This window comes from Lepidochelys kempii, chromosome 2 (assembly GCF_965140285.1).
Source record: "Lepidochelys kempii isolate rLepKem1 chromosome 2, rLepKem1.hap1, whole genome shotgun sequence".
Lineage (NCBI taxonomy): Eukaryota > Metazoa > Chordata > Testudines > Cheloniidae > Lepidochelys > Lepidochelys kempii.
Genome location: NC_136381.1, coordinates 6,015,219 through 6,027,460, shown reverse-complemented (window position 1 = coordinate 6,027,460; position 12,242 = coordinate 6,015,219).

The following is a 12,242-nucleotide window of genomic DNA, read 5'->3' as shown; positions in this document are numbered from 1 at the left end:
CCCATCCCCCATACAGAAGCAAACAAATTGGCACCAGGACCCCCCTTCCTGTCTCTAGTCCACCCCATTGAAGAGGTGCGACGGGGGAGGGGTGGGATCTGAATGTGGTCCCCAGGAAGGAAAGGCCTGCAGGAGTAATCAGTCTGAGTTCAGTGTCACGTTAGCACTGTAGCGTTTACACTGGGGGTCTGGGCTCTGAGAGTTACTCAGAGAAAATTAGTCAGAGTGGCAATTTCAATGCAGCTTCTGCAAAGCCTCCAGTTTCAAAAGACAGCCACGGCCGCTAGCAATAGGCACAGTCGGAGGCCCTCCTACGCAAGAGCGATGCAAACAGGTAACTGGGAAAGGCCTAGACAGCTAGATCCTGGACTGAGCAGCGGTGCGATGCGGTCTGTATAAGCATAAGAGAAACGGTCATAAGCAAGGAAAAGAGCATGGGAAGGTTCCAAGCTGGATGAGGTATTCACAACCCAGCCGAGGCTGGCAATGGGATACAGACATCCAATGTATCACTTGGAGGATGCCGGCCTCAGAGACAGTGCAGGTTTCTACTGCAGCGTTTGTTTTCTCTTGTGACAAATCTGCGGCCATCTGGGTACTTTGTGGTTGCCGCCAAGTCCCACGGAGCAGGGCCCTGGCTTTTCACTGTGTTTTACACGGAGCTACTCCCTGTATCAGGGCTCAATACATGATATTTATGATGATTAATAAATACAACAGCAGCAATAAAATTAATAGGCAAGTATTCTTATTATTGTTCCTGGCTATAATCGGAATTGCCAGACTGGATCTGACCTGAGGTCCATTTAAGTTCAGTACATTGTTTCCAGCAGCAGTCACCACCACATGCATCAGAGGAAGGTACCCTGCAGTGGGCAGTTATGGGATAACGTGCCTCCAGGGAAAGTTTCCTTCTGACCCTCAGTATTTACGGGGTGGGGGGTTAAGTTGTGAAGCAAGGAGAGTTTCTAGCCCTTCCAAAGGTCTTCTAGAAATCTACTGGCTATTCTCATTATCCGGATGGGCTAGCCAGAAAACAAAAGTGCCATTTCCCAAACAATTGCAAGGTTTTGTTCCACAGCAGGATGAAACCACGACCTTGAAGACATTTTTCATGAAAAACCAGAGAAAGAGAGAGACCAGAATAGCAAGTAGCCGCGTGGTTGGGCATTCAGCAAGGATGTGAGAGATCAACTGTCATGTCCCTGCACCAAATCAGGTGGCACAGCAGGGCTTGAAGCTGGGTCTCCCATGTCCCAGGTGAGTGCATCTCTCTGAACAGAAATTCCATCCTGGACCTGAGAACCCTTCCTGTAGAAGAGTGGACTCATGGCTGGTGCCCCGCCTTGTGGTGGTGGGCATGGCATAGAAAGCTCTCCTCCTCCTCTTCTGGGCAGCTGCTATGGCCCTGCAGTGGTCTGCAACCAGGTCACTTATAATCCCCCCTTTTTGGGGTAACAGAGTCCTCACCATATGGTCCTTACCCCCTTTGGCCTCAGGGCTTCATGACCTCTCCATCTTCCCCGGCTCCACAGCCGCTCCAGATTCACCCTTCTTTCAGAGCACAGGCTCCCCCTGGAGTCCGCCAGCAAATCCCACATGGAAACACAAACTTCAACCACTTCTGCCCTCCTCAGGCTTGAATTTTCATCACCCTTAAGCTTCCCCTTTACTCAGTTCCTGAGGCTGCTGCATCAGAGGCACAGATCCTTCCCCTCATCGCTGGAGCTTGCTCTACCCTGGTGGATGTAAATATGTTATTCAAGCTAATGTTAAAAAAATTATATAATACATAGGCTGGGAAAAAAGTGTCTCTACATCTGGGTATAGTGTGTCTCCTGTCCTCTTGCCAGACTGCTCCACTCGGGAGAGTGTCCCATGGCCAACTCTTCCCCAAGGTTCCTCCTTGACCCTCTCAATTTCTCCACTCTCTGCTGCCAGGCCAGGGACTGCAAAGTTCATCCCTCTCTCCCTGCAGCCCTCTCTTGTTCTGGGCTTCCTCTCTTTACAATAAGCACCCAACTCCTCCTCCAGCTGGCATCCCCTTTAACTGGGCCTGGCCTACCTTCCAGGTGCAGCCAGGTGGCCTAATTGAGCGCTCCAGCTCAAGTTAACTCTGTCAGAGTCAGTATGGGGTATACACCTCATCACATTGCCCAAGAAAAGTTTTGTGGAAATGTCAGTTTCGATAAACAGTTTCATTTTTGATGAATCAGCATTTTCCAAAGCGGGGTGTGTGTGTGTGCAGGGGGGGAACTCACTGAAAAATTCCTGACTGGCTCTATTACCCATAAAACTGTCTAATCCCTTTGCTAAGCTCTTGGCTTTGATACTGTCTTGTGGCAATGAGTTCCATTGAATAAGCACACATTATGTGAAAAGTTCTATTACAGAAATATCCTCTCACTGTATTTTGGCACTTCCATTCCCAGACACGACTGGGAACAGCCTCCCCTTCCCTTAGGGTGGCATCAGGAACATGTGTTGTTTTTTTTTAATGTTTTTCACATTTTTAAAAATAACCTTCGGTTTAAAGTTTAAGCAAGTTCTTCTTTCATCCAAACCAGTCTGCTCATCCTTAACCTGGATGCCTACACTGGATACCACCCCACCATAAGACATTTCCAGTGTTCCAGAAAGAGAAGGCCCATGGCCCATCAAGACCACTCACGAGATGAAGCAAATCACCAAGGAGATATGGTGTTACTCCGAATGCTTTGCTAGAGAAACAGCCTGGAACTGGCTTGCTACAGGAAACTCACAAGATGTTTTGAGAACAGGGACATACCATTAAGCTTCCCCAATGTAACAGTGGCTCCCTGACCTAGCAAAGGTCAAGGACTACACCTGGAGGATGTAAAAGATTCCTTTATTAAGGATATATCCAAGAAACATGCCAGATGAAAGCCACTTGCATATTCCATGTATGAACCTGGCATTATGCATGCCAGCTGATGTGGGTTCATAACAAGGGAAATAGGGAAGACCTGAGCCCTCCAATCCAATTAGCTTTCTGTCAGTGCTTTTCTAAGAGGTTTGCAAACAACAAATAGTAAGGGTTAATGGACTGCAGGAAAGTGTGGGCTTTGATGCACCATAGGATAGTAAGGTTCAAAAAGCCATTTCTCATCGCCTGTATCAGCAAAGCCATTGTGCTGTGGCTTCTGATAGATGGTTTACAGAAATGCTCCAGGCTTAGTGGGTATAGAGGCAATATTTAATGGACCAAATGAGAAAGACCTGCAGTAAAAGAGCCCTATTCCCAAATGGTGTACTACTTGACTAACCCTGCCATACTGAAGCGAGACAAGGAAAATGAAAGTTGCAAGCTGAGTTAGGTGAGGAATGGAAACACTGTGCCCCTGCAGAGCTCTTCTTTCCCAATGCCGGGGGAAGAGCCTGATTCACTGGAGCAAAAAAACAGGAGGGGTATTAGCAATAGTGAGCTCAATCTGCAGGTTGCCATATTACCTTCGCTGAAATCACTGGAGCAACACGTATGAGGCAAAACATAAAATGTCCAGTTAGTCCTCGGAATGTATTGGGGGCAACTTTTTGTTTCGGAAAGTGAAGGAAGTCACTCGGGGAACAGGTATTTTAGATTTGATTCTGACCAAAAGTGAGGTATTGTCTGTGAATCTGAAGGTGGAAGGCAATTTGGGTGACAGTGATCATGAAATGAGAGCTTTCATGAGTCGAAGGAAAGGAAGGCGTGAGAGCAGCCGAATAAGGACAACAGACTTCTAAAAAGAAGCCTTTAGCAAACTCAGGGAACTAGTAGGCAAAGTTACATGGGAAGAAAATCTAAGGCAATGATACTCAGACTGAGGGTCATGAGCTGCAAGGGTCTCTCTAATGTGTCTTCATTTATTATAAAATGGAAAATGAAACAATGAATTCATACGAATGTGGCTCTTTTGGGTAATGTTGATCACTAATTTGGTTCCTGCACCACTGAGATCTGAGTATCACTGCTCTGAGGGATAAAGGAGTTCAGAAGAGCTTGCAATTTCTCAAGGGGACCATCAATATTAAAGGCAGGACTTTAATATTTAAGGTCAGGCTTGACAAAGCCCTAGCTAGGATGATTTAGTTGGTGTTGGTCCTGCTTTGAGCAGGGGGTTGGACTAGATGACCTCCTGAGGCCTCTTCCAGCCCTGATATTCTATGATTCTATGATTCTATGAAACTATCTGATGTGAAGGAAAGATAGGCAGAATAGTGAGAGGCCCATATGGCTCCACTAGGAGCTCTTTAATGACCTGAAAATCAAAAAGGAATCCTAGAAAAACTGAAAACAGACTAATTGCTAAACAGGAGAACAAAAGAATAGCACAAGCATGTAGTGACAAAATCAGAAAGGTTAAGCCATAAACTGAGTTACACCTAGCAAGGGGCATAACAGACAACAAGAAGATGTTCTTTTAATACATAAGGAGCACGGGAAAGACAAAGGAAAGTGTAGGTTTTCTGCTTAGTGGGAAAGGAGAGCAAATAACTGATGATATCAAAAAAGCTGAGGTGTTTAATACCCATTTTGCTTCAGTTGTCACTGAAAAGGTTAATGGTGCCCTCAGCACAATGAATATTAACAACAAGGGGGAGGGAACGCAAGCCAGAATAGGGAAAGAACAGGTTAAAGATTATTTAAATCAGTTAGATATGTTTGTTACCCTGGGTTCTTTCAACCCAAAGCTCTTGGTAACGTTTAGTCTGTGTGAGGTGGTGTCAGGGAATAAATCAGGGGAGACACGTCTGTCCGACCGATCGATGGCTGGCACAAACAGGACAACACACGAGTGCTTTCACTTAGAGCTAAACTTTACTTAGTGTCATTCACTTACACACACGTCCACAATGGGTTAGTAACAGACCCCCAACCCTCGATAATTACTGAAGCTGAGTGTGGCTCTCTAGTGGCACAGTGGCAGCCTGTCTGCTAGTGGGAAACACAAGATGCATCCAGAGGGAGAGTTCAGTCCCGAAGAGTCCTCCTACCTCAAACTTTTTCCCCTTATTTATACATTAGTAATAGAATGACATGTCCCTTAAAGAAAACTTGTTAAGCAAGCTGTTCCAATGGGCAAGCAAGAGGCTCCTTCTGATTATTGATTAATCAGGGCTGGGTTTTTCCAGAGTTTGCAGCCTTGAGGCCCCAGTAGACATTCCTGGAGCACATCCTGCTCTTCTAAAATGCATGTATCAGCAACTTCAACACAATTCTTATCAGGAAGGACGTGGTGTCAAGCTGCCCTTTCCGTGGCATTCAAAACCCCCACCCCTCCTGCCTTGGTCAAGCTGAGTTTGCTACATGGCCACTTTACGGCCTGTGGTCTTGGCTGCTTTTAGCAATAAGTCATAGTTGTTTCAGGCACTTTACTGGTTTGCTGACATCTCCCCATACATATTCAAGTTGGCAGGGCCTGAAGAAATTCACCCTAGCGGATTTAAGGAACTAGCTGAAATAATCTTGGGACCGTTAGCAATTATCTTGAAGAACTCTCGGAGGATGAGTGAATTCCCAGAAGACTGGACAAGGGCAACATAGTACCTATCTTTAAAAGGGGGAACAAAGAATACCCAGGGAATTATAGGCCAATCAGCCGAATTTCGATACCTGGTCAGATACTGGAACAAAAACAATTAATTTGTAAACATCCAGAGGATAATAGGGGTATAAGGAATAACCAGCATGGATTTGTCAAGAACAAATCATGTCAAACCAACCTAATTTCCTTTCTTGACAGAGTTACTGGCCTAGTGGATAGGAGGAAGCAGTAGACGTGATAGATCTTAATTTTAGTAAGGCTTTTCACACAGTCCACAGGACATTCTCAGAAGCAAACTAGTGACATTTGGTCTAGATGACATTACTGTAAGGGTGGGTGCATAACAGGTTGGAAGAATGTACTCAAATATTTCACTATCAACATGGATCCCACAGGCATAAGTCCTAGGTCTGGATCTATTCAATGTTTTCATTCATGTTGTGGATAATGGAGTGAAGAGCATGCTTATGAAATTTGTGGATGACATCAAGCTGGGCGGGGTTGCAAGCATTTTGGAGGATTAGAATTCAAAATGACCTTGACAAATCAGACAGTAGGTCTGAAATCAACAAGGTGAAATTCAATAAAGACAAGTGCAAAGTACTACACTTAGGAAGGAAAAATCAAATGCACAGCTACAAAATGGGGAATAATGGGTTGGGTGGTAGCACTACTGAAATGGATCTAGGGGTTATCTGGAGCACAAATTGAATATAAGAAAACAATGTCATGCATCTGCAAAAAAGGCTGGTATCACTTTGGGCTGTATTAACAGGAGGATTGTATGTAAGACAAGGAAGGTAATTGTCCCCCTCTACTTGGCACTGGTGAAGCCTCAGCTGGAGTTCTGTGTGCAAATCTGGACACCACACTTTAGGAAAGATGTGGACGAATTGGAGACAGTCCAGAGGAGAGCAACAGAAATGAGAAAAGGTTTAAAACACCTGAACTGTGAGTGAAGGTTAAAACCCTGGGCATGTTTAGTCTTGAGAAAAGAAGAGTGAGATGGGACCTGTTAACAGTCTTTGCATACATTAAGGGCTGTTATCAAGGGGATGGTGATCAATTGTTCTGTTCTCACTTTCTGGTGACATTGTAAATAGGAAACAAAGGCATTTATCTGAGTGACTGGCTGATCGAGAAGTAGGACTGAGTGAACTTGTAGACTCTGAAGTTTTGCATTTTACATTCTACATTTGTAAGTTCAACTTTCATGATAAAGAGATTGCTCTACAGTACTTGTATGAGGTGAATTGAAAAATACGATTTCTTTTGTTTTTTACAGTGCAAATATTTGTAATCAAAAATAAATATAAAGTGACCACTGTACACTTTGTGTTCTGTGTTATAATTGAAATCAGTATATTGGAAAATATAGATAACATCCAAAATATTTAAATAAATGGTATTCTAATATTAACAGTGCAATTAATTGTGATTAAATGTTTTGATCATGTGATTAATCGTGATTACTTTTTTTAATCACTTGACAGCCCTAGTCAAAACAAAATATTATGACTTTAAAAAAAACAAACTAACTGTCAAATTCCTCCTGATTTTGTGAAAAGTTTCAGAGAGCCCAAACATGCATTTTTTTTGTGAAAAAAATTATTTGCCAATTTTTTTTTGCCCAGCTCTAATCCAGCACTGGCTACTGTCCCAGAAAGAATACAGAGCTAGATGAACCATTCCTTCATTGCCAGAGAGTGACCCTGACTCAGATGAGTCACCAGTGGCTGTTCAGCTTGTGATTCAGAGTCCTCATACCTAGATTTGTGCAAAACATGGAGGCTGAGCTTATAGAGGGATATGTGAACATTTTCTCTGAGTTTCCAGTTTGAAAGAAACTCTCAGACCAGGAAGGTTGTGTGTGGCTCCACCATAATTGAAACCTCAGACCATGGCTAATTTTTATAAACCCCTTTGTCTCTTTCTGTGCCGATGGTGGATTTTTCAGTTCAAAATAAAATTAGCCCATAAGAGTTGAATCACGGAACGGCAAAGGCACCCTGGTTTAGGGGGCAGGCACACAAGAAGTGACTGAGGGAGGCATTATGTCTTCATAAAGCATGCTTCCAGATGTTTTTCACTTGTATGAAAGGCATAATATTGAAATATGGAAAGGGTAAAATTGTCAATAATATTGCAAAACAAGAAGAGGTGTTCAATAAATGTTTCTGTTCTGTATCTGGGGGGGAAACAGATAATGTAGTTTCATCATATAATGGTGATAACACTTTCATTCTCACTAGAATCTCAGGAAATGATAAACAGCAGCTACTAAAGACAAACATTTTTCAGTGAGCAGGTCCAAATAACTTACATCCAAGAGTTTCAAAAGAGCTGGCTAAGGAGCATGCTGGATCATTAATGTTACTATTCAATGAGTCTTGGAACCCAGGGGAAGTTCTGTAACACGGGAAGAAAGCTAATATCATGCCAATAGTTAAAAGTGGTAAACGGGATGATCCGGGTAATTATAAGTCTGTCAGTCTGACATCAATCCCAGGCAAGATAATGGAGCGTCTGATACAGAACTCAAGTAATAAAGAATTAAAGGAGGGTAATATAATTAATGTCAATCAACATGGGTTTATGGAAAATAGATCCTGTCAAATTAATTTATCTTTTTTGATGAGATTACATGTCTGGTTGATACGGGTAATAGTGTTGGTGTACTATACTTAGACTTCTGTAAGGTGTTTGATTTGGTATTGCATAACACTTTGATAAAAAAATAGAACAACATAAATTTAACATGACACACATTAAATGGATTAAAAGCTGCCTAACTCATAGGTCTCAAAATGTAATTGAAAACTGAATGATTATTGATCGTGTGTATTTCTAGTGGGGGCCCCTCAAGGATCAGTTCTTGGCCTTACACTATTTAACATTTTTATCAGTGACTTGGAAGATAACATAAAATCACCACTGATAATTGGGGCACAAAATTGGGGGAGTGTTAAATAATGAAGAGAACAGGTCACTGATTCAGAGTGATCTGGACCACTTGATAAACTGGGCGTAAGCAGACAGTATGTGTTTTAATATGGCTAGATGTAAATGTATACATCTGTGAACAAAGAACTTAGGCCATACTTGCTGGATGGGGACTGTATCCTGGAATGGAGAAAAAGATTTGCGGGTCATGGTGGATAATCAGCTGAACGAGCTCCCAGTGCGAAATTTTGGACAAAAAGGTTAACACAATCCTTGGATGCATAAACAGGGAAATCGCGAATAGGAGGAATGAGGTTATTTTACCTTTGTATTTGGCACTGGTGAAACTGCTGCTGGAATACTGTGTCCAGTTCTGGTGTCCACAACTGCAGGAGGCTGATACATTGCAGAGGGTTCAGAGAAGAGCCACAAGAATGATTAAAGGATTAGAAAGCCTGTCTTATCGTGATAGACCAAGAAGCTCAATTTATTTTACTTAACAAAGAGAAGGTTAAGGGGTGACTTGATCACAGTCTATAAACACCTACACGGGGAACAAAAATTTGATAGTGGGCTCTTCCATTTAGCAGCAAAAGGTCTAACATGAAGCTGAAGACTGACAAATTCAGACTCGAAATCAGGTGTACAGTTTTAACAGTGAGGGTAACTACCATTGGAACAGCTTATCAAAGTTTGTGGTGGATTCTCCATCGCTGACAATTTTTAAATCCAGATTGGCTGTTTCTCTAAAAGACCTGCTCTAGGAATTGTTCTGGGGCAGCTCTCTGGCCTGTGTTACACAGGGGGTCAGACCAGGTGATCACAAGGTTCCCTTCTGGCCTTGGAATCTATGAATATCTTCCTCTCAAGACTAGCTGATGCACAGAGATAGGTTAGACCTTGGCAACTCTGCCAACCCCGCAGTCGCCTCTCCTGTGGGCTAGGCAGCACTGTCAGCCCTAGCCCAGCAATAATCTCCCAGTCTGGTGCCCCAGGATTGCTCTACATCCGTCTAAAAATAGCAGTACGGACATGGCAACTCGGGCTGGAGCTTGGGCTCTGGAGCCTTAGTGGGTGGGGTGGATGGACACTCCAAGCTCCAGCCCAGGATGCAATGTCAAAGTGCTGTCTAGAAGCTATTTTTGGAGGGCTAGCCCAAGTCAGTGGAGCGGGACTGGGAGCCTCGCTCCCAGGTGCAGAGTAGACATGTCCTAAAGCACCCATAGCTGCAGTCTCAGTGCTTAGCAGTGGTGTAGCTCTCTCCTTCATGGGCATATTGGGAGTGGAAGAGCATCCCTGCCTCCTCCCATTCCACCACTCCCAGCACAGAAATCCCCCGTAGTGCAGCATGTCCAGCTGTTGTATTTGGAGACAGGCCAGCTGGGCCTGTGCTCCTATGACCTGTCACACACTCGGCATGGTTGGACCTGGTCGGTCGTTGCACAGGAGAACCTCCTTGGAAGTCTCAGATGCTCCTGATTAGGATTCAGTGGGTTCTAGCCAACCGCCAGCCCACCCTGCATAGTATTAAAGGGGTGTCCTATTGTGAAGCTTGCTGGGCGCGGGAAGGGATCCCAACACACCACCCCAGAGACTCTAAGCCTGACTCTTAGCACTTCATGTAACTGCAGACACTGGCCACGGCCCTGGCTGCGATTGTTAAGTCTCTATGTTTGCCATCAGGGCGATGAAAATAATGCAACAGGCCCCTTTGGCTCACGTCCCTTTCTTATGGGATGTAAAATTAAGCCTGAAATATTATAGCAGGCAACAATAAACAAAATCTGGCTTTATGGCTGAAAAAATCAGAAATGGCCTCATTTGTGAGTGAGGAGTGTCCTAGCATAACCTATATCCCAGGCTAATTGCAGGCGTGAGATTGTGTCGGACTCAGGAACAGCTGCTCACCGGCACTGTAGCCCTGCTTTATTGTTTATGAGCAATCACTGAGCACATGCATACTCCAAAGCTGTAACAGGTTCAGAGATATTGATAAAAAACACCCCAGCGGAAGTACTTGGGGCTGATCGGCAGTGAAATAACCCTGGGGGGGAAGCAGCTGAAGGGTAATCACCATTGAATAAAATACAGCTTGATTGTGAGCAGCATCATTCCTACAAACCGCATCCCAAAATGCTTTGGAGGGGTACGTAACCTTGCTGCGGAGTCAAACAAAACAGGTATAAATGAAAAACTATCAGCGAGAGAAAGTCACTCCAAGGCACAGGCCAGCGCAAGGTGCTGGCCACTCAGTTTTGAAAATCCATGGTGAGCTGGGAAAGGGGGAGGGGACGCACACGTGGTTCCAGGTGGCAACAGCTACCCAGAAGGGTCTTGCGCCAGCAGCGGGGAGGTGGCATCGAGGGACAGAGCGAAGCAAGGGGATGGAGGTGCGACGGGGAACCGGCTGAGCCTTGGGTCTCTCCTCCCACGACTCATGGGCCGACACAGCTGCGCTTGCCCAGGGTTGTGGTCATCGGACGCTGGTCTAGACCAGCAGCAAATCACTTCCTCCCTACCCCGGCAGGGGAGACCTTGTGACTCTGCACCACAGTGCCTCTTTGGGGAGGCTGATCATCCTTCCTTGCTCAGGGGTGTGCCTAACCTCACAATTTAGCCCATGCTGTGTGATTTTGCCCCCCACACCCACATGGGCAGGTTAAATTCCACCCCTTGGCACCATGAGTTCTGCTCCTCAGTACCAATGAATGGGACATTTTGTTTGGCTTGGTGCTATCCGCAGCCAGGATCTCTGTTTACAGGAACACTGTCTGCTGCTCTCCCATTACAATGGCTGTCAGGCTGGCTGTATGAACCATCAGAGACAGCAGGCCTGGCCCCAAGCACAAAAGACAGTCAAGGTGTAATGGACTTGTTAAAGGCAGGCTTTAAAACATTTACACATGTTGTATGAACTGGAGGGCAGGCTGTTCCTGCCTCCTCCTTCAAGGCCTCTGCTGTGGTGACCCAGAGGGCGGCAGGAACAGATGTGTCGTTGAAATACTGGGAGGCCAAATACACAGCTTGCTACCAGCACCAGCTACTCTTCATTATTCTATGTATTGCAGATGCACTTAGACACTTCGGCTGAGATCTGGGCCCTGCCAGGCTCAGTGATCTCCATGTCCCCATGCTAAACAAACAAAGGAAACGCTATTCTCTTCATTTTACAGGTGGGGAACAGAAGCAGAGAAATTTGTCTGAGCCTATATAGGAAGTCATTGGCAAAGCCAGGAACTGAACCAAGCATCCCAGCCCAGTGCTATTGTAACCCACACACCTTCTGGGTGCGGGGTTCTGTCCCATCTCGTGGCACCAAGACCACTTAGAGAGAGAGATAAAATGAGTCTGCTCTACAGTCTTACCTAACAGCCAGTTGGCTTTTAGCTCATGCTGGAGAGGCTCATACACTAAGCTTCATTGGCCCCAGGTTCAATCCCGCCCGCCGACGACCGGGGTCTGTCGGTGTTACACTATCACCATGAAACCATTCTTCTCCTAAGTCGAACCTCTTCCACCCAAGGATCTCAAAGTGCTTCACAAGCATGGCATAATTAAGCCCCACAATACCCCCAGAAAGTGGGGACTAGATCCACGTCGTAGGTGAGATACAGAGAGGTTCTGACTTGCCCCAGTCAGTGGCAGAGGCAGGAATGGGTCGGTCTGGCGGTTAGAGCTTAGGAATGGAATCCAGGAACGCCTGACTTGTAATGCTGGCAATCATGTAATCCTGGCCAAATTGATGCTGCC